This window comes from Nesoenas mayeri (genome assembly GCF_963082525.1).
Source record: "Nesoenas mayeri genome assembly, chromosome: 3".
NCBI lineage: Eukaryota > Metazoa > Chordata > Aves > Columbiformes > Columbidae > Nesoenas > Nesoenas mayeri.
In genome coordinates this window covers 37177442-37199672 of record NC_137544.1, presented here as the reverse complement: position 1 = coordinate 37199672, position 22231 = coordinate 37177442, and the positions used below count along the sequence as shown (strand labels likewise).

The 22231-nt window shown below is 39.1% G+C and overlaps 1 pseudogene across 1 annotated transcript; it reads right to left on the bottom strand.

Annotated features, from left to right (window-relative positions):
- Window positions 1-376: 376 nt before the first annotated feature.
- Window positions 377-16377, bottom strand: LOC308038624 (hormonally up-regulated neu tumor-associated kinase-like; annotated as a pseudogene). The gene is made up of 7 exons: window positions 16045-16377; window positions 14797-15089; window positions 10325-10380; window positions 9061-9202; window positions 4365-4493; window positions 2101-2236; window positions 377-562 (listed from the first exon to the last, which is right to left on the bottom strand). The product of its transcript is annotated as a hormonally up-regulated neu tumor-associated kinase-like (transcript).
- Window positions 16378-22231: the final 5854 nt, after the last annotated feature.

Below are 22231 nucleotides of genomic sequence, written 5' to 3'. Positions count from 1 at the left end.
CACTCACCTTCCCAGGGTTTGGATCAGGCCCTCACAGACCAGTCAGAAAGGGAAGTGATGGCGAGATCACTGAGATACTAATGCTCCTTTTCCCAATGGTAAAATAATCTTTTATGCAAAGCAAAAAAATCTCAATCCCATTACAACCAGCAGCTCATTTCTAAAACTCATTAAAAAAAAGTATATTTATCTCTGGGAAAAAAATATCATAAACTAATTACCTCTGAGAATGCCAGAATGTAGTTTTCCTGAGATGGCACTCAGATTTGCAATTTCATTCCTACTTTTGGTAAGTTTTGTGTCTGTTCCACAGATAACCACCTTTTTCACCTGTGCTTTGTGGCTGTTGTGTTGTTCCTCGCCCATCACGATCATGTTATCTTACCTGGGCTCTTTTGTGTTCTTTCTGATACCTGAGCATTTTCTTTAGCAATAAGCAATAAGAAGCCATGGCAGGAGAGGGTCTGTTATTTATTAAATAGTTGATAACTTCTGAAGGACTGAACTCCGTCATTTCTTCATGTAGTTTAAAACAACAGGATTCAGTTCACTGGGGCAAAGTCTGAAATATTAGGAAAAAATATTTAAATACAAATAATCCCTTCAGGTACAATGTAAGGATTTACAGTAAGTGGCAATACACTTCTTGTGATCTAGCTAGAGTGAACTAAGCTGATTGTAAAGGCAAATCATGACACACGGTTCTGCAAAAATCCTCTGTCTGGCTACACTAACTTGATTGCTGGGCTGAGTCTCTGTTATTGCATAATTAAGTGTCCTATTGTTGACATAATTGAATAGTCTGAAAGCACACACATCAGGATTAAGCTTGAAAAATTAAAAGATGGAAACCAGCATTTTCTCATTGTAATTGAGTGTGTATATTTTGGTTCTCAGGACAGTTGTCTCAAATGGATTGACAGAGAGATAATGTCTGTGCATGTGTGTAAGAAGACAGAAAGAGTCCCTAGGGACAGAAAATCTCAAAGGCTAAAAAAAGAACTAAGGAAAGTACAGGGACATTTTTATTTTTATATAAATCAGATTGTGAAATAAAACTGGTCATGTTATAATGATAATTATTTTACTCACAGGCTTCTGTAAGTAATAAAGTCTAGTAAAGGAATTTTAGAAATCAACAATGTTGGATTCTAAGATGCCTAAGGCATTTTTTCAAATTTGTCAAACTTGAGTATGAATGGGCACAGACACACCTGAGGGGAGGGCAGGAGCGCAAAGGTAGGAGGGTTGGGCAGTTCTCAGACAAATGAACAAATTGCGCATAGATTACTAATAGCCTGGTTGTGGCTGGCAGTGGATCACCTGGATTGTGGTAGGAAAACCTGCCATGAGTCCTGCAGATGCTGTTGCAGGTGGTGCAGATTACATAGGCCAAATTACTGTCTTTTTCAATTAGTATAAACTATTGACATTTACAGAATGAGCTGGGCACAAAATATTTGACCCATGACCAGCTACTATCAAGCTACTTTCAGCTGTGAGAAAGGTGTAAACTGTCCATCACCAAAATTAGGTATTTAAAGACATGCAAAGTAAATTTTGCAGCCTCCCATTATGAAAGACGCACAACATGTCTAAGGTTGGCAATGTTTATGTGAAGTGTCATGTTGCACTACTTCAAACTGTTATAACAATCATCTCTAAACTATAAAGCAGCTTGGTAAGAAAAAGTGAAGACTAGTTGAGGCCAGCTACAAAGACATATGAGAATAAAAGTCATTAGGATAACCAGAACTTCAGTGTAACAAAATTGTTCTCTCAGGTGCACGTGCAAGACCTAGTTTTGCAGGAAAGGATTAGAATTTTACTGCATAGAAATTAGTGGTACTAGTGAGGCATGTTGAGAACAAAATTATTGATACAAGGATATAAGCAGTTCTGTAAGGAGGTTTCCTCTTATATAAAATTTATTTATGTTTTCTGAAATAAAATTCTGTCACTTTGGAACAGTCCTGAGCAGATAACAAAAATCTTCAAAAATAAACAAAACAAAAAAATTCTTAAAACACCCAACACTTCTCCCTCCCAAACCCAGAACCCTGAAATCCGAAGGCAGAAGAGATGTGTGAAATTTGTTACCTGTTGTCATAGGTAGCAGCATTCAGTATTTTCCTGGTGAAACCTTAATTCGACCATTTGTCTTTTATTGCTTCTTTGACTGCAGGCTACTTAGCAGGGTCAGGCTCAAGTAAGGACTGCATGGAGAGTACACCTCCTATGCAGGATACAGATGAAATGGCTTGTTTACTAGTAATATCCAATTACTCAAGCAGTGTAAAATAATATTTTTTTTCAGAAATGTGGCAGTCTCCTTGCTTCTCCACATTGTAAGAACCTCAGCTAAGATCCAGTATCTGGGGCTACCTCTGGACTGCTAAATAAAAAAACTCTGGCTATCCTGAGTCTGCTGAGGTCCCATGTGCTGACCCTGATCTCCCAAGGACACCTGAGCAGGATGGGCAGCATGGGCCAAACTATGTCAGGAGGCATGTTATGGAGAGATGCTCCTACAGATATAACACTAGACCCCTCTTCCTAATTTGCTTGATTTATCCCAGGGAATGCAACCTATCCCATCAATAGCAATCTCAGATTGGGCTCACTCAGCATTTGATCAAGACACTGAGAAAGGGCACTTCTGTGCCAGCTGACTACCCAGGAGTTACGTTTCTCACACGAAGAAGTTAATCTCATTGATAAAACTGTATCGAGGGAGGGAGATAGACCCGTGTGCTCAGGTGATGTGTCGAGCTTTGGCTTCCTGGATTTGGGACAGAGAAAGCTCAAACATTCCCATATGTCTGTCACTCAGTTCCAGCACTGCATAATGTCCCACTCTTTCTTTTCTTCTTGGGAAAAGTCTAATGAATTCTTCCGTATTCCTTGGGGATGCTTTGAAAGAAGCAAAATGGCAAGTGAGCATTAAACTGGGAACATACTGCTCCTTTCACTTGTAATCTCCTTCACAAGAATTTAGATCTAAAGTATGCAAAGCTTGTTTACTACTGTGCTCTTGCTAAATTCCCAACGGGCAAGGGAACAATGGAGTTATCCACAATCTTCCAGTAACTGTGTGGGCTTTGTAGAAAAGCAGAAATAATGCATTTATTAGTAGAAGCTATAACAATAGCATAAATAAGAAAAAAATAGAAATATAATAATTGCATCTATGGAGGGCTTGTAGAAAAATAAAGCTGCTATCTGGTAACCAATCTCCAAAGGAAGATAAATGAGAGAGTAATGTACAAACATTCCAGAGGGCTATGGTCGATATCCTCATACCATTTACTGGGGGAGAAAAAGAAATGGAATCATCACATTATCTTAATACTGTAACTCCAGACTAGATCTAGCTAGCTTAGTCTGGAACTGTCTGCTGCTTCTCAGTGCTTGACTGCAGGCAGCCACTGAGGCTAATCTTGGTTCCTAGGCTCATTCTTGCCTAACATCAGAGCAAAGCTGCTCAAAACGATGGGAGATCTGAACTCATGCTGCTCTGCTTTCAGACTTGGTCAGAGATCTGAACTCATGCTGCTCTGCTTTCAGACTTGGTCAGTAAAGCTGCACAATAATGGCTGTGAGAAGGGGCCCAAGCCAACAGAGAAGATGCTGGTCCATGTGGTGAGAAAATAGGAACTAAAGCCTGAAGTGTATAGGAATCTTTGTAAAGCAACAGAATTTTGAGCTTTGAGGAAGGAAATTTTGAGTTTTAGAGCCACGGTCTGTAATTCAGGATACAGCTTTTGAAAACTATCTTTCCCAGTTGTCCTGAAAGACTCCATAGGCATTAAAGACTGTCAGTAAAATTCAGTGGGAAATGTTGTATTTCATTTGTTTCTCATGAAAAATGCAAACAGACTCTTCACAAAAATAGCCCTCCCATTTCTTTAATTATATCAATGTTGTGGGTTTAGACTGTAGCCAAAAGATAAGCTCCTCAGGAAAAATTATCTGAGGTTTTGATAGCTGTTTTTTGCAAAACCAGGAAAGTGTGCCTGGCTGTAACACACAGCATGGGACATACTAAACATGACGGTGTTCTCATTTACTGCACAGCTGCTCCACTTATGTAAAAGCAATGTACATTTTATTGCCCCTGTAAATAATAAGCAAGAATAGTAGTCTTTTGAAGAGACAACATTATTTTTTTTCCTATGAGCCTAAGATATAGAGATCTTGCCTAAGGCACACAAAAGTTACTCCTAAATGCAAGCAAAGTAACTGGAAAAGGTACCTCTTATTTTCCAGAATATTGCTATTAGGTTTTATTGCTAAATTCACTTTATTACAAGGGCTAGACCTTTTATACCTCAGTATTCTTTCTAAAAAATTGAGTGCTTTACCAGGGGAGATATCTGATGGAATAGGGCTGATTTCTCCAGTTAACATCTTTTGATGTCGTTGCTTGATATTAAAAGGTTCCACGGTAGAAAGGTAATGTGCCGATTAGCATAACAAACACGCTTACACCTCTGTCAAATAAAAAGACAAATGTCAGGGCTCCATAGAATGTGAATAAATATTTTGGTTTTAATCAAATAAAGCTATAAGTCAAGTTTCAGAGATTTGCCTTCAATATAAAGATCGAGGTTACAAATTACCTCTAAGCAGTGATTTGTATGGAATAGAAATCTTACACCTTTTTTTCTTTGTGTAAATGCCATTTTATCTAGAAAAGAATGTTGTGGGAAGTGCACATAAAACAGACTGTACAGTGAGTGACTGTAAAGCCTGCAGTGTTGAAAGTGGAAACCTGCTGTTTATTTTTAAAATAAACTCATTGGAGTGTCAGTGTAGTGTACCCAGCCCATCAGAATAAAGCATTTCGGCTTGGAGGCTGAGTGACAACACAGAGCTGGGACTGATGTGATAGATCTTGTTCCAAATATTAATTTAGTTCTTCTTGCTTTACTCACATTGCTAAATTAGGTGTGACTTACGCCTAGAAGGCATTCGTTTGGTAACAACTTGTTGTTGGCGAGAGACTTAAAACTTTAAGTCTTGCAAAAGACTAACAGTTTGCTAGCAGTGATCAGCAAACTTTGTGAAGGTTTGCCATTCAGTTTGGAGAAGTACCAACATTTGGAAAAGTTGCTTAGCTGTCCTGAGTTTACGAATGGGGAGGTTTCCTAGAACTCTCTCCAGGGTACTTCCTTGCTCCAGCTAAGCTGCGCCACCACAACAGCACTTCTCTTCACCACCCTTTGATGTTTCTCTACTGAACTCAGTCAAGACAGTCATTTTAGGAAATCAAGCAGTTTTAATGTGATTGTTCTGGCTGGTACATTAGTGCAGATGATGACGACCTTATCTGTGAAACGAATCTGTTAGTGCTGAGTGCAAATACATTTTTTTTTTAATATTTTCAAACAGTTGAAAACCTATGAAAATATGGTGGCACCATTGAAAAACCATGAAAAGATGGTGGCACCTTTTTCTAAATGTTGCATTGGATTGCATTTGAAAGAGTCACCTATGCATAAATGCTTTTTATTACTCTTGACTAGGACTTGTCTAACCATCTAAAGCCTAAGTATCAGTAGTTATCAATGGAAAGAGACAGACAGCTAGTTTAGGCTACAGTTAAGGGTCTCAGGAGATGAATTGTCTCCCCACATTGACAATATCAGGACACTAACTGCCTGGTATCACCCAGGTGACTGGTTGTTAAGTGGCTAAATTTTGGGGGAGATCAATCTCTTCACACTTTACCAAACCTCCTGATAAATTGAGTCTTTGGATGTAATGCTTTCCAAAACTTGACTGATTAATCCTTTGATTAAAACAAAAGCAAAAATAACCAACCAACCAACCAACCAGAGATACAAAGGAAATGTAATGCAATGAAACAGCATTGAGTTGACTGAAGTAACAAGGCTTGTCATTCTATAATACATGATAACACATGGATTAAATGTAGCTGGAGTTGAAGCGAGAGAAAGGCCCCTGAATATTCTCTGATGACTGGAAGTAACATGCAGTGCAAATGGGTTTCTAATGTCATTGCAACATCAAATAATTTTTTCTTTTCAACACTGTAAACACTACCATGCACTTTAAATTGCTGGTGATGATATACACAAATGGTGCTTTAAACTGGAAATAGTTCTTTTCATCAGTCTAGTGGATGGGGAAATCCCCAAGATATGGGTATTTTGGGAATGGATGGAGCTGCTATCCTAAAATCTCTATTAAAATCTTATGTTCGAATTGTAGCTAGTTAACAGTAATGCTCTTAGTAGTTAGTTGTAGATGGAATCTGGTGGTATATTACACTTGGAAGTTTATTAACTATAAGACCAATACTCTTCTTTACAACTAGACTATTTGGATTTGTTTGAATACAGCAGCTATTTCTTCAATTCAGATGGTCATGAAAGCTAATCACTCTCCTGTCCTCCAAAGAATCTTTACAATCTTATGCAAAAACATCATGATTAGGTAAAACAGGCATCACTATTCACTGTTGCCTCATAGGAGACTTAGCCATATTGCAGTTGAATCTGGTTGGTTTTCTGAATGTGCTTCTGGCTGAATAGGGCTTTTTAGTTCCTGTTGTAACAACTCCTGCTGCTTTCAATCAGTATTTCTCCACTACACTGAAATATTTTGATTCTGGAGTCTAGTTAATCTGTAATCCTTTACTTACTTAGTGACAATAGAAATATCTTTCTAATTAATATTTTAGTCCATCAAAATTCCCTTTTCCACTATGATAATGTGAACAACTCAGATTTAAATTCCAAATATGTTTTATGCCTAAGATGCAGAATATGTCTGTGTTAAACACCAAGGTCCATATGTAAGTTTAGTAGAACCCTTGACCTGTTATATGAGGTTTATTAACAGAATGAACTCAGTCAGTGGTTCTAAGGTTACTGTTTTCCCTTCATTCAGGCATTTGAAATGTGAATTAAGTATAATCCTATTTAAATGTTGACAGCATCCTCTAGACCTGATTCGTCTGTGTTATGTCTACATAAATTCAGACTAGCACTCTTGAAATCCAGACTTATACGGCAGTAATTTGGTACAATTTGTCCCTTCATCCTTTACTTTCTATGTACCCTGTAAATTTAGAGGAAGCTGAGGTGCAGGAATCATAGTTAACTCAAAAACCTAATATATAGAATGTCTGCAAGAAGCAGGTCTTGAGAGGAATAATGTACTTTATTTATTTATGTGTACATAAATCCTCTTACACTTTTGAGCATATAGGAATGTGAAGCTTCTGCTTTAGACATCTGAATCAGATGCCTTTGTGTAGGTAGCAGCAACTCTGTATATCAAACTTAAACACTTTGTCCTCTGTAGACACACAGTTTGGTAAAGACTGTTGGGAACCCCTCAAGTAGAATCTGTATTCTCGCAGCTGGCTGAGCGGGAGGGACAACCCAGTTCAGAGCAGCTCTGTACACCCAGGCCTCCTGTTCCTTCGGGTGGGTGTCCAGAATGAGGTGGTTTGGGTTTGGATCAAATGCAGTGTTGTGTGTTGGACAGGAGCAGAACATGATGGTCCATTAGGTCAATACAGTTGTGGGGTGGGATGGGAGATTGCACTTTGAAGGCAAAAAGTCCAATTATTCTTACAAGCCTTGTGAGCTATTAGAAATCCATGGGCTTTTGTCACTGGCTTAAATAGCTGGATGTTTACTCTACCACTTGTTAGTTCAGATACTGCAGGGATTCATGGTTGCAACTACAAACGTGTGGGAAGAGTCTGGATAAAACTGCATTTGACCAGTGACTGGGTTTTTGTATCTTAATACTTTAGATGAAGATTTGGCTTAATCTATACTACACAAACACAACTTCTACGTCCTGAATCGTATATCTTAGAAATGGGCTTAAAAAAAGCATGTCCTACAGGGAACATGCAGACATGAGCATACCATCACTATCAAAATAGCCGAGAAGAAGCTGCCTCGTGGGTACCTACACATATAAATAAGCATGGACTGCCTTTGAACAAATGATAGACATGGAGAGCTGCTCTTCTATTTATGAAGATCAGAGGATAGAAAAATGGATTTTATGCTATCATTTCCCCAGCTTCATCCAAAACTCTCAAAAGAAATAAAGAAAACCCAAACTTGACAGCTAGAATTGCAAACTGCAAATGGAGTTGAGAAGCCTGAAATAATTTATGTGAAAAATTACTCTTCTGATGGCACCCTCTGCTTTCTTATTTATTATACAAGAAACATCCTGTAGATGTAATGAACAAAGAAAATTAAGTCCATTCAGGTTTATGCCATCTATGAAGTAAATAGCTCCAAATTTTTAATCATAATCTGATAAAAGTGTCTAGCCCAAGGTGTGAATGAAGTTTTCATCGCTTTACTGTAGCTATGTCTTCGGTCTGTGTGTCCATGAGTGTGTCCTCAAGACTCAGTTTTCCTGTTTAGATTTCTTCTTTTGGCAAAACATGCCTTAGACAGAAAATACTCATTTGTTAGCCCAGGGCTTCCAAGGAGCTACACTGATTTTTGACAGAAGTTACTCAGATATTAGCTGAACCTGCGTGCCAAAAGAACAGGAGTGTTCATCTGAGGGGGTTGGTATGTACAAGTTTTTTTCTCTGATGCTTCAGAAAAGGTTCCTAGATACAGATGCTCTGTCTTTTGTTGACTTACCTTGCCACAGGGTTACTCCAGAATAGCATATGTATTGCTCATTCATTTTTTTTCAATGGATAAACATTTCAAGATACATTTTTCACACTGGTGAGGTTGTGGTGGTTTAGTGTTTGTGTTTTGGTTTTTTTTTTTTTTTAAAATTTGTTTTGTTGTTGTTGTTGTTGTTGTTGTTTTGTTTTGTTTTGATTTTTGTTGTTCTGTGGGTTTTTGTTTGTTTGTTTTGCGTTTCTATTTTTATTTTTATTTTTTAAAATATTCCTGGCAACCCTTCTCTGACATATCTCCACTTTCCTTGCTGATGTCCCAAAGCAGAATGTCACAAGATCATTTATATCAAAGTCTTGCCTAAACCATTCAGTGCTGAGAGTGTTTTGGTAAGTATATTTTTACGTCTACTTACGTGGACCAGACATCCGCCTTTGGACTGTATTTCCTATGAGTAAGGAGTTCTGGGGCAGCAAAAGCTGGGCTTCCACACTGGATATGATGTAAAAGCTCCTGGAAGAGACCCTCAAATTTTGCAGTATTGCTCAGCCAAAAATCTAACAGTCACAAAAATAAAGGCAAAGAAGTGTTAGTAGCTTCTCAAAATAGTTTAACTTTACCAATTGGCTGAAGATAAGAGAAAGACGAAAACAGCATCTGGCTTTATCATCTGGTGAGGTCTCAGCTGTGGATGCCAATTAGAGTTCAAATAAATGTGCCACGAATTAGCAGAAGAATAACAGTGCAGTTACCCATCCATAGGTCTTGTTTGGTTGATTTTGGTTTAGCTATTTTAGCTTGCATCAGTCGAGGGTATGCAGGTACAACAGCACAGCTACACAGCTGCATTTGCACAGCTTAATGAGTTACGGCATTTGGTTCAGCTGGGTGTGCTTTAGCCCATTGTAAACCTGGGGTAACTTAAGCCTTTTTCTCTGTATATGTGTATGTGTGCAAGGGGGAGGGAGGAAAAAGGTGTGATTGTAAAGGGCTGGCTGGCTATAAAACAGGGGTGAAGAGTTGGTGCCTTTTTTCTCAGAAGTGTTAAGCTTTTAAAAGTTTGGGAAACACTGGGTTAAACATGTGGCGTGTCTAAAAGTGAGCTTCCCTTGCAGGGACTTTTCTGTGCGGTTTCCATAGAATAAAATTAATGTTTCTCTGAGCTGTGTTAACTGCTTGGTGCAAATTCCCTCATTTTTATAAATGTTTGCTTCACAGCCCTAGCAAGGTTTCTGTTAATGACCAAAACAGTCTTTTTACACATACCAAATGATGAGGTTTCTAGCTGGAGTAATGACTTGACAGCAGCTAATATATCCATACCTGCATTTCACTCCAAAAGATTTATTTCTTTGTCTACAAATCACTTCTACTGGAAGAAACAGCTTTCTACACATAAAAACTGTAATTGTTTCTTGCTTGTCCAGCAATACACAAGGGAAAACAATAGGCAAAATTGTTTTCCTTGTTCTCTTGAAAATATGTTTTAGTTAAAAGCTCAAATAAACAAGCTGTTAAGCTATACTTCATAACTTATTTATTCTAAGAGCTCAAATATGTTTATTCAATAATCACAAGCTCACTCATAAAATATGCTGTCTAAATGGTAGCTGAACTGTCACTGAAAGCCACATAAAATAAAAAGCTGAAAACAAGCTTCACAAATAACATGCACCTACCAACAATTTTGATGTCGTTGTTCTCATCAATAAGAAAGTTTTCAATTTTCAGGTCCCTGAAATGAAGACAGAAAGCAAACTTTAAGATGCCTGGTGTCCCATCTAACCATTTGCAGAAAGTTTTTAGCAAAGTTTAATTGAAATAATAACAATAGTTCTGCTCAGCTCTGCCTACAATTGTAACAAGATCCTTATTCCTTTCTGAAGTTTTAACTTGGAAAAATGGAAGCTTTCTCTATTTCAGGAGAAATATATATTTTAAATAGACAATTCATTTTAGGAATCATCCATTCTACTGATGTATTAATCCTAAAAAAAAAAAAAAAGAAAAAAGGAAAAAAAAAAGAATAACATTTATTTTTTCTTTCGCATAAAAAATAAACTTGTGTGTACTTGGATCCAGAGTGTTTTTGTCTTTGTTTGAAATACTGAGCACTGTAGTATTTCTGCTTTCTTTTTAAATAAATCCTGCCTGAGAGATACAAAGGATGCGGAGGGAATTGTCAGATCTTGTGTACCAAAGCTGGGTTGGGGACAGATACCCTGAAGGTGGAGACAACTCTGTAGTGATGTTTATGTAAAGGAGGTCAACCAGTATCAACCGCCCTCACAGGAGGATGTAATTCAGAGCCACAGGAGAAATGCTGTTAGCTGGCTCAGGCGCTTACTTGCTTATTGTGGGAACATTTATATCCCTACAAATTCAAACCAAAAGCCAGAACATTGCTCCACTGTAGGGAGCGCCTGAAGTGGCGGCTGAAATCTTTCACAGCGCGGGGGAATCCTCAGCCAGTGTAATTTGGGTGTTGGAAGGCAGTCCAGGAGCCTGCGATGCTTTGCTGACTCCTATCATGGCCTCCCATGTGCTGCTGGGGGCTTTCCTCTGCTCTGCAGGGAGCATGGGGGGACAGAGCAAGTTTCAGAAGCGGCTGCGGCTATGTGGATTTCCCTCCCACCTTCTCTGAATTCATGAGGTACTTTTGTCAACCCAGAGACATCAGAGACCAAACCAGAAGGAGGGATGGGAACAAGGATAGGAGCAGAGCTGGGAGGGCTGGTGCTGCGTGAACAGCACTGCAATACTGCAGGGGTTGAAGTCTGCAGGGGTACCTGGTGGTCCCAGTGGGTGGTTTTATGGGACCATCCTTTTATCTCTGTGATTCTGGATGGGACAGCATTGCGCTCGAAACCGTCTGCTGCCTCAGGCTGAGAATGGGATGGAGATGGTTTGAATGATAACTTTTTAATCAGTTTTAATTTGAATAGCATGTTTTCTGGAGTGGCAAATAAGCCAGTGCCCAAAAGCTAGAAGTTAGATTTAAGATAACTTTGTTCATGGTCTGTCCCTGTGACATAACCCTGTGCACTAAAACTGTGTGGTTTAAAACTAGTTGTGTTTCAGGCCACTGCAAATCTGACATTTCTGTCAGATTTAGCACCCTGCAGTGCACCCTGATGACTTATACTACACTACAATTAAATATTGTTACACTGGATTGCCACAACTGCTCTTCTACAGGCTGAGATGAATGTTCATGTAGTTAAAAAAAATTATGCTTTTTTGCTTGAAAAAAGTGATAATTGACACTATTAAAGTTTACATAGTGTCAGAAGTTAACTTGCACTGAAGATACATCTTTTTTTTTGGTTTTTTTTTTTTTTTTGTTTTTTTTTTCCCAAAGGAAACTTTCCAAGAAATGTTGCAAGTTTAAGCAACATCAAGAATATTTTCTCATTCCCAAGGGGCCTTCAGACAGGATGGCTTGTGGTCCTTTTCCATGTCTTTGGTCCAGTAGTGATTCAAAAAGATATATGACATATTTATATGGGAGAGGGGAAAATATCCAGAAAAAATACCCTGGAAAAATTAGAAACTATCCATACAAGCAAGTTACTTTCACTTGGCAAGTGCCAGCTTTAGGAGCTGGTAGCTGAGTTTGTGCGTGTGCTAGCCAAATCCAATTGTAAGGTAATGTGATTTAGTTTATATCTCTTTATTTGAGGTTTTGAAGCTCAGATGCATTACCTCACCACTTGGCCATGTCTAGAGCAGGCATAGGGATAGTTAGCAGAGCTCAGCTGATGAGTGTTAGCTTGTGAAGCTGTTGAACCTGATCTTGTGCCTGAGCATTCTTATATCTGGCACGATACAATGTTGTGTGCTGGGAGAATAAGCAAGTCAATGTTCCATCTTCTGGATCATTTTGGCAACTGTGGCATCAAAATCAACCTTAATATTGTACGGACAAGAAAGGTACTACCATTACTACGAAAAGTAGACTCAGCCTTAATTTAAGCCATAAGGATTTGTTGGATCAGTGCTAATTTTAGTGCTGAATAGAAAAAGCTCAAGAAACAAAATAGCTGTCAAAAAATAACACAGGGTTTCTGGTGAGTGATGTTACTTTGGACTAAAAATAGTTACAAAACTGAGCAGTTTTTCATCAAGTACATTATTAAGTTAATCGAAAATACTGTTTTTCTGAGGTATATCCCAGGTTTAAAAATCAGGGATACCCGTAAGACTCTTCTGAGCAAAAATACATACAATTAGCAAATTCCTGAGCTCATCACTGAAGAATGAGACCTTGCAATCACCAGACACCTCTATTGTAGCAAAATAAAGGGGCTCCAGGCATAGACTGAAGCATTGGCACACAATTATCCATCTCATGAACCATGATACCTGGAGTGATTTTACCAGCACCCTCCCTGTGGAGCAACAGCTGTTCCCAAAAGGCAGCTTGGGAACCTTCTTTCCTTTTGTTAAAGCAATGCAAAGAGTCAAGCTTTGCTCAGTGCTTAGATGAGAAAATCAGACTGACTTTGTGAGGTAACTTTCCTATTTCTATGCTCATCTTTCTGGAAACATTGACGCCTTCTTTTCAGAAGTGGATACACCCACAATTATCCTCTTCAGTTTAACCTCTGGAACGAGTTGCTATAAATCACTGCAGCTGGAGCTGAGCAGGGAAGCCTTTCCAGATCCTTCTCAGCCTGCTTCTGCTATGAGGTCAAGGCCACAGCTCTGAATCTCAAAGGTAGCAGAAGGTCATGAGTAGAGGCACTGCTCACTGAAGCTATGCCGAAGACCTAGTGAGGTGACTGGGCTGCTGTCAGACCATGCAGCTTCATAAGCCCTGTGACAATGCACTTGAGAGCCAGGGATTAATTTTCCTTTGATTAGAGGGGTTTGGTAGTAGAGCAAGTCTCTCCACTTTGTACCTGGCTACTCTCAGGGTGTACAACAAAACCCTCTTCTCTTGCAAAACTATCCCAGCACGATGTTACCAACATGAGAAGATAAAAATAGGAGAAGTCAGGCTTCTCCTGTGCTCACTGGGAAGAGTTGTTTCCAAACAAAAGGAAGAAGGCTTGAGAAATTCATGAGGAATGTTGTCATGGGAAGAACATAAATGTTATGATTGTGAGCACCGAAGAAATACTGTAAAACAGATTAGTTAGGAAACCAAAAAGGCAGGGATATCAGACTGAACTAAACAGGTGAAGGCCCTTGGGTTTATTTTCTGGTGAGTTTTTTGTTTGTTTCAATTCTCTAGGTCAGATACTATTTCCTTCTTGTCCATTCCTTCTTACTTAACAAATCCAATATAATTAAGTGCTGGATTGCAACAGTTTCAAGTCACAAAGCACTTGTAAATGCTGAGCCATCACATTCATAGCTTCTTTGTTTCATGGTTACTGTAATGATACAGTCAATTAGATTATTTGTTAGATCCTGGGGGCTTTCTTGATGAGTGCTTTTGCCATTTAAAATTAAGGATATGATTGATCATGAATTATTAACTAAAACAGAAAAACAGTGGAGAAAACTGCTTCTTGCCTATTCTCCCACCTAAAATGGAAATCTTTATTCTGCTGCTCTTGGCATATGCACCAAGATCCCTGGTGGGGGGAAGAAGATCAGGTCCCTTTGTGGGGGGGCTGTTCAGGTTCCTCTAGCAGTGGCTAAAATCATGATCTGTCCCTGTAATGCAAAAACCAGTATGTAAGGTCAGTGACCTGACACAGATTTGGACCCACAGGACCATGTCCCCTGCTAAGCTGTGAGCTGTGATTCCTCAATCTTCTGTCCTGAGTGATGTGTATTTATTTCAATATGTTGTGGGCAACCAAATGAAATCAATATTTATATGCATAGCCACTCTGAAATACTTGAATTACATATATGTTTGTCACCAACTAATTCTGCAGTGATTGTGGTATTGATTTGTTGCACTTATCAGCTCTTATCCCTGAACTTTGTTACTTTACTCCTCAAGGAATGCTTAACAGCTTATCTCTTACCACTACTGAGAATAAGATGCTTTATTAAGATAGACTGAGACAACATAGTCTTCTTTGCAATCCCTGTTTTTATGAGGGAAAATTAAAGAGATGCTGTCAATGAGGTAAAGCACTGTATGTTCTTGAACACTTTCTTACTGTTTGGAAACAGGGAAACATCTCACCTGTGAACAATGCACTGGCAATGCAGGTGCTCTATTGCAGACAGAATTTGCCTGGTGTACCTCCTTACTTCACTTTCCAGCAGCCTCATTTTGTCACAAATTCTGTGCAGGAGGTCCCCTCCGAGGCACAGCTCCATCACCATATATTAGGAGTTGTCAGTCTCCAAGGTCTCATATAGTTGAACAACATTGGGGTGCTTAATCATCTGGTGTATTCATGACTCAGGTTTTGTGTTTTTCAAAATGTGAGAATCCTGCTTGGCTTTCCTCTTGTCAATGACTTTTAAGGCTACCTAAATTGCAGGGTATATGCAAATTGGCAACAAGCTTTGCAATGTAGATTAATTTTTTAAAAAATGGGGAGTAAGCAGACATGTGAGACAAGCTGTTTTTGACATGATGTTGATAAACAGTATCACAGAGGGAGACATTCCTGATGGAAGAATACACTTTTTATTTCTCTTGAAGGCCAAAACAGGCAGGCTGAATTCTGACATATCTATCCCTTTGATTACATTAATAAATATGCATATCTGAAATGTTCTCAAATGCAAAAAATCCTTACGTGCTAGACTGGTAACTGTGCCACATCTTTTTTTCTAACATGGTCCCTTCTGACTTGGTCTAAACGCCAGTCAAGATACTGGCAATAATGGGCTGGGATTAGGCTCTTTGCAGTTTGAGAAACTAGTCAGTCAGTGAAGCTACTGAAGCCACAAGAAAAATAAAAACCAAAAAGCCACTTGAGAGTAATCCACCTTTTCACAGTTACATCTAGTGGTATTAATATGTTATTTTAACCCAACTGAGCTAGAGATAACAGATGTTATCTGTGTCCTGCCGTATAAATGGTGGTTGTTGGAGTGGCTTCCTTTTCAATGTGTTGTCCATTGCTTTAAAGGTCAGATACATGGCACTGATTACTCAATGAGGATTATCAGGCAAAGCAGATTTGAAATTGTGCTTATGCCATTGTCCTATTCTCATTCAGAAGGAAGATATCTTTGTTGTCTATACTGTTTTATAATTATGAAAACAGTTGCTCTCAATACATATTCACACATGTGACTGATTATATATGAGCAATAAACTCAATTTATGAGATTAATTTATGAGGAAAAGGTTCAGAGGATAATTCACTGAATAGATTGTGGTTTCCAGATTAATTGGTCTGAAATTTTCTGACATAAGTTAGTGTGAGGATACTTGTGGTTCCTAGTGTGTGCTACCCTTTAATTAGGAGCTTACCTTCTCCCATGTGGGTATGTGCAGCCCCTCCATCACCTTGGCAAAGGAGCCCTTGTTGATCATTTTGCCTACAAGGTAATTCTCAACTCATTTGGAGTGAGGGAAAGTCTTCCCAGTCTCTTGGGGTGTCTCGATAAAACAAGCGAGTATTTTTATATCCTTTAAGTTTTTCTCCCATTCTAGTAATATCCCATCCAAGTTGCCAGTATCTGTCATTTTGTCATCCAAGCCTGCTTTCATTGCTATGGGCATCCCTGGAGAGTCAGCTTTGTATTGCTGCTTTCCAGATGTAGCTTCTGATTCAGAGCAGATCCAGGAATTAAGTCTGTACATCTTGCGGTAAAAGTGCCATCCCACTGATCACACAGCAACTAATCCTTTCCCTTTGAGCCTCCCTGTTTGTCACCAGTCTCCACCCTGGGCACACAGGTCTGCTCAAGCAGAACCAAGTGGTAGATTATCAACCTAACCTGATACACCATGTCAGTTAATGCCCCAGAGCTGCTGCATGAGATGACACATAATCCGAGCATAAGCATGGAATCTATGGCTCTCTTTCTCCTACAATATTCCCCAAACGCATGCTCAGTGTAAGCTGCATCGAAATAAAGTGAGCCACAGTTTTCTTTGCATGCATATTGCTGGCATGCAAGGGCACAAGACTATACTGAAAACACCGTAGTAGCCGAGTTATGTACCTGATGCTGTGCAAGCCTCTACACCTTTGCTTTGTAAAGCATATAGATATAACGCATGTAAGTCTCAGGGTCCTGGCCCAACTCCAGGTTTCTCAGGGGATTCTTGCATTTCCTGGGACTTGTTCTGTAAATTGTAGTAGTGGGGATGGGAGCATGTGTGTGTGAGAGCATTTTCCTCCTTACAGCAGTGACTGACAAAAACAAGAAAATAAAAGGTTTTTGTACAGCCGTTGTTTATCTATATCTGTCTTCACTACCTGGGTTCTTTCCAAAGTCATGAACAGAAAAAAGAGCCTTTTTCCAGAGAGTGCTTTCACATACCTGCAATTTGAGCTGGGAGTTGCCATCTCTCTCCACTGACTACACTGAAATCTTAGGAACCAAAGCCCTTCCCATAACTTAGTGCAATGACAAATGCTTTCTTCACCCTTTGTCACTTGGAATTGAACAATAAACTGTGTCCTGCTTGCCTGATTTGACTTGTGAAGCTCACGAAGGGCAAAAATTTGCCAGGATGAGTGAAAACAAGAATAATTATTTTTTAAAGTGTTTAAAATCCAAAATGGATTTACTGTATGCTTTACAGTTCACACTCTTGTAGGCAAATTTAATGTATCACCATCTGCACACAGCTGCTTGCAGGAACAGGGCAACCCCTTGCCTTTTAAAGTCTAAGATAAAGTCCCACTAAGCTGAGCAGGTCTCATCTTCATAACATACACAATTGTCATGCTTTGAGCTGTATCAGTTGCCCTGCTGGGATGGGACTTTGTTGCTAATTTAAGTGGCTTTTTTCTACTCCTTACAGAAAGCCAGAAACAAAGGAGACACAGTTTTCCAAGGGAAGTATGAGGAAATTTTCCTTTATTTGTGCTTACTATTTGCTCTGCCTCCTTCCCGTCTTCCCAAACCACTGTTCATAGACTTTCCCACAAAAAACCAAGAAAATAAAAGTGAGAGGAACCACTTTATGGAACAGAAACCCCATATTTCTGGCACATTTCAGAAGAAAGGAAAAAACCTCTTAAAAAATATAACAAACATTTAAAACATGATAGCTAGCTAAGTTAACTACTGCTATTTTTGGGGAAAGTCCCAGCCTGACACCTTGAAAAATGTTGAAGTCAAAAAGCTTCCAAATACCTTTCAAAGTAATTTTTTTGGCACAGTGAAGGATTAAAAAAAAGGAAGCAAGTCAAAGTTGCAAAAGAGAGTCCACCTCTGTGTTAGCTAGTCCATGACTATTAATCACAAGTCAAATGAAGATGAAATCCTGGATGAGAAGGATTTAGAAGACTTAATAAAGCAGCTCTCTGATAGAAGAGAGATGTCGATACGGAATAATCTCTGGCAAGGAGGAAAGGTTAACACCATAGAAGGAATGACCACCTTAATGACTTCAAAAAACTAACAGCTCTCTCCACAAAACAAGCCCTGGGCTAAACCCTTACATATTTTAATGACCTTGCACTCATTTGGAGGGGTGGGAGGGGAGGCAGTTCTGCTGCCTTGAGAAATAAAGAAGCTCAAACCAACAAAACCCGAGATCTGAAGAAGGTATATAGTTTTTCTATCAGCAAGTTAAAAGAGATGTTTTTATATAAATTGGAGGCTAATTCTAGGTTTGAGAAGACAAATTTTGCTTTATCACTCCGTATTCTTAGTACCCTTCTAGGGAAACTAAAATGAAAAGTGTTTCTCATGATTTCTGTGCTACTGATCCAGAAAATATGAGACCTTGTGTGTTCAGGAATTAATTTTATGTGAAGGCCAGGCTAGATAAACAACTTTATTAAGTCCAGCAGAAAAACCCAGCACAAGCAGGAATTTGTCACTTCACAGCCACCATCTTGGATTTCCTCCTGTGAAGCAAAATTCTGACTATAGCTGTGTCCAAAACATTTCTTGTATCATATTAGAGATGAGGCAACGTGGTCCTGGTTTCTGGTTTTTGCCATTGCCAGATGAAGCCATGGCTTAATGAAAGGCTGAGTTTTACTACTTGGAGTAATTATTTTTGAAGTCCTAATTTATACTCTTGTGAATACTGCCAGTTTTGTATGATCTAGAGTAAGGTTTTTCAAAAGGGCTAAAAAGTCAGATTCTTAGAGCTATGAAGTCCCACTGATTTGAATAAAGATTTCTGCAGAAGCTTGGCTCTTCGTGGTTGCAGAGCATGTGCCCTGCCTAAAGATGGGCTTTCCACAGGCACCGAGGGGATACTGACCTGGTGAGGGGCTATGCTGCTGTGTGGGACCATTGCTGTGGTGGGCTGGGAGACAAGGCTTGTTAGTTGGGAGGCAGCATTCTGCCGGAGACAAGTCTCAGTAGCTGGGAGACAGCATTCTACTCTCAGGATGAAAGTCAACATCTCCTCCTGGGTCGACATTGTCATAGAGATGTACTGGCACACACAGAAGTAGTGCAAGCATCTGGTTTCCAAGAGTGGTGCTTTAATGCACACGTATTTTGGGGTGCTTGGGCAACACTCCTCACTCCCTTGACTTTTGACTTTCCCACTAACCGCTGCCGTCTGATGCTTAATGTACTAATGCTGCTGGCTTAGGTCCTGAGCTTGGCCCGCTTTGGAGGACTTGAAAGTTGTGAACAGTTCATATTTCCATATGGCTTAGGTTACCTGGGTGTACGATGTAGGCTCAGCAGCTCCTTCTAAGACGGAAAGCTTTTCAAGTTTCATGCTGAGAAGTGAGGATTTCCTTTTCAGAGAAGGAAATCCAAGATGGTGGCATCTAAATGTGGTGAATGGAGCAAATAAGGGGGAAAAACTGGCTTGAAGACATAGCAGGAGGAATTTCATCTAAATAGTAACCTCACTGTCTGTATAGTAATAACTCTCAGATCCTGGAACCACTTCAATCTGTGCTTTATAACGTACCTAAGACATGACCTTATTGCACTGTAACACCTGCCATATTGTAAGTTATTTCTTACTTCTCATACACTTTTTGGCAGCCACGGAGTTTACTTTAGAAGTTACTGTATGTGCAAGTTCAGCAGCTTTTCTTTAGGACTTACTTAGTACCATGTGTTAAGGGGTTAAGAAGGCAGGCACTCAAGGGTGGGCCAGACTGTCGTCCTAGAGTGGTGTAAATCAGAGATTACTCTCTTTCAAGACTTGTAGTGCTTCCTTAGTCAAAGAGGTTACTATTCTTCACCACCAAGAGACCAAAGGAATCAGAAACACATGGGTTGTTATTTTCTTGGTATCTATCTGGCCCAGCTCTCACACAAGTGAATGGGAATATTTCTTTTGTCTTCATAAGGAGTTGGATCAGGTTGTAAAAGTGAAAAATACTCCATAATATATTAATTTTTAATTCATGTAAGTGTATTTCCAAGATGTCATTCATGAACATGTTTTACTCACATAATCCATACCACTACTAAATTTATATTCAATTCTGCCGTGATTCCTTAGACTAGCTGTTGAATTAAAAGAAATATGAATAGGTTTACTTTGCAGATAGTCTTTGTCTTTCTGCCATGCAATATATGCTTACCAGATTTGCAAAAATTTCTCATGCATGTAGATATTTATTTTCAGATTGTGTTCCATTTCTAGGAAAGATTTCTTGCACCTTTTATTAATTGTCCATGTTCATTGTATATTTTAGATGGAATATTTATGTCAGACCTATATTTCTTCCAAATGAGGGTCTCTGTTTCTCAGACTTATTGGTAACTTTGGTCTAGTAACCTTTACTTGACTCCTTGAGGTAGTCTTTATAGTTTTCTTAATGTTTCAGTATCGTGTCTGTTCTTTGAATGTGTACAAGCACACCAAAACCAAAAAGCATCCATACTGGTTCAGAATGAAGTCTACCTACCTAGTCGGTGTCCAGTCTATGAGTGGAGCCAAAACAGGATACCTGGTGATGTCAGGTGAAGCCTATGTGGTTCCTCTCAGCAATACATTCCAGCTCCAACCACTTGCAACTCCAGGACTTCATAAGTGAAATGTGACTTCTGTGGACTCCATAAATGTACACTGTTTACAACAATATCTTTTAAACCCTATGAATACCCATAAGGTATCTTTAAATTCAACATTTTCTTAAGTGTTATGCTATGATGAGACATACTAGTCCTTCATGCATGTATGGACCAGATAGAGGAATGGCAGAAGTATCTCAGTAATCTACTTCCAAATTGGTTGAAGGAAACAGTGATGAGAGAAACAACAGTAATTTCCAAAATCTAAATCATGTTTGGCATCTACAACCAAAAATGCCCACAAATGATGTTTATATTCATCTTTTGGAAACTGAGCTCAGATATCCTGCTCTTTTAACAAAGGCATTAAGAATTTATGGTTGGAGGTGTGAGGTAGATTCAGGTTGCTGGTAAAAGTGAATAGTTTCAAAGAATTTCCTGAAACAGGAGCTCTTTTTCTGTTACATCATTTTATATTTTTCTGTTAAAAATTGCTCTAAAGGCCAAAATAACACTTTCAGCTTTGGTCCCCAAATCATAAGTGTCTACTGCAGATTGTGAAGAGCTGGGTTTGTTGTTTTGCTTTTTTGTGATTAGGGCAAGTTACGCACCAAGGGGACTGCTAACACTACAGCATCTGGATTGTTTTACTTGTTTACCTATAGCCTGATAAAGGGTAAAATTGTTATGCATTCAGAAATGGGGCATTGCTAGGGTTATTCATTTACTTTTTGACCTCTTTGGCATCTTTAGCTGACTTTATTTGGATTAAATTCAAGAATAAGACACCTTAACTTAGTCATTTACTATTTGGTGTTCTCATGGGGGCCAGTAAGTGGCTCGTTTGCCTAAACTTAGGCACCTACTGGTATTTGAATTGCCTATCAGCTTTCAGCTTCTGCTCAAGACAGGCACAGTTATCCCTGGGATCCTATGTCAGATCTGCCAGGCCCATGAGGGTGTCTTGGATACCGCTGAGCATCTCAAGTGACACCAGACATCTACATTAGCCAATTGGACTGAGCTCTCGGTGGCAAGATAAGGAAGAGATCAATCACTGCCAAGGCCTCTCCAACTGCACCAGGATCTCCATGGAGTGCAGTGGGAGCTCTGACCCTCCTCTTGCCCACAGACACTGATTTGTAGATATTTCCATGTAGTAGCTTTGATCTCAGACAGAAACCACTCCTCAGTGTACTGACTCTGTGTGTGTGAAGATAATTCTGTGCCCTTGACAAACCTGTTAATTTTGAAACAGTTTTTATCACTGTACCATCATACAGTTTTACATGTAATGATACAATTCTCAGCAGCTTGATGACTTCAGGAGACAAAGTTGTATTGCTGGGACTATTAATTGATTAGATAAAGTCAGACCTTGTTATTAACTTTCTTCATTAATGCCTTTTGGAAAAGGAGAGATATATTCATTTTTTTTTGTGAGTTTGTCTTTATTGAACTCAGGGGAAATCAACAGAATCAAACTGAAATTCTTAATGGACTGAACTTAGAATGAACTCCCTCTTTTGTTAGTT